The sequence below is a fragment of the Hyaena hyaena genome, unplaced genomic scaffold, assembly GCF_003009895.1.
Source record: "Hyaena hyaena isolate Hyena2069 unplaced genomic scaffold, ASM300989v1 scaffold_88, whole genome shotgun sequence".
NCBI lineage: Eukaryota > Metazoa > Chordata > Mammalia > Carnivora > Hyaenidae > Hyaena > Hyaena hyaena.
The window spans coordinates 2,982,712-2,983,383 of record NW_024080720.1 but is presented as its reverse complement, the minus strand read 5'-3'; positions in this window follow the sequence as shown (position 1 = coordinate 2,983,383).

Below are 672 nucleotides of genomic sequence, written 5' to 3'. Positions count from 1 at the left end.
TCCAAGTAAATACTGAAGACTTACTCCTCCATGCGCTGGCCTGGACCCTGGGGACCCAACCCAACCCACATGGGCATGGCCTTAGCTGCCGGGGCAACATGCAAACGAACCCAGGATACAGACCCAGCGTGCAGAGAGGGAGGAGCCACCGGAAGGCCCTGCAGACGCAAGGACAGCTGGTGAAGTGGCAGAAGTGGCGGAGTGAGGCTGAGAGGTGAGGAGGAGCCGGAGCGTGAAGAGCCTCGCCCAGAAGTTGTCCAGGGCAGTCGGGAGGCGCTGAGGGCGCCTTGGCGGGGGCGGGGGGCCCCGGGGTTTGCAGTTTATTCCCTGTGGCTGTGACTGCAGGAAAGGGACTGGAGCAGAGGCAAGACTGCTCGGCGGGAGACCCCAGGAGAAGAGCTGGCTCAGGCCCAGATGAAGGTGGAGGTGGCGGAAGGGGGTCCAGCAGATGATGACACATCCTTAGGGAGGCAGACTGTCCCAAGGGCAAGGGCCAATCCAAGGGGCAGCCCTGCACACCATTCGCTGTCAGGTCGAGGAGGGCGTCGAGGTTGCACAGGTGACCGGATCGACCATTTGGTCACCACGAGCTCGGAGCCCAGGGTGCTGAATCTGTGCAGGACTAGATGGTATTCCTTCATCCTGGTCCCTGGGGGGGGGGGGGGGGGGGGG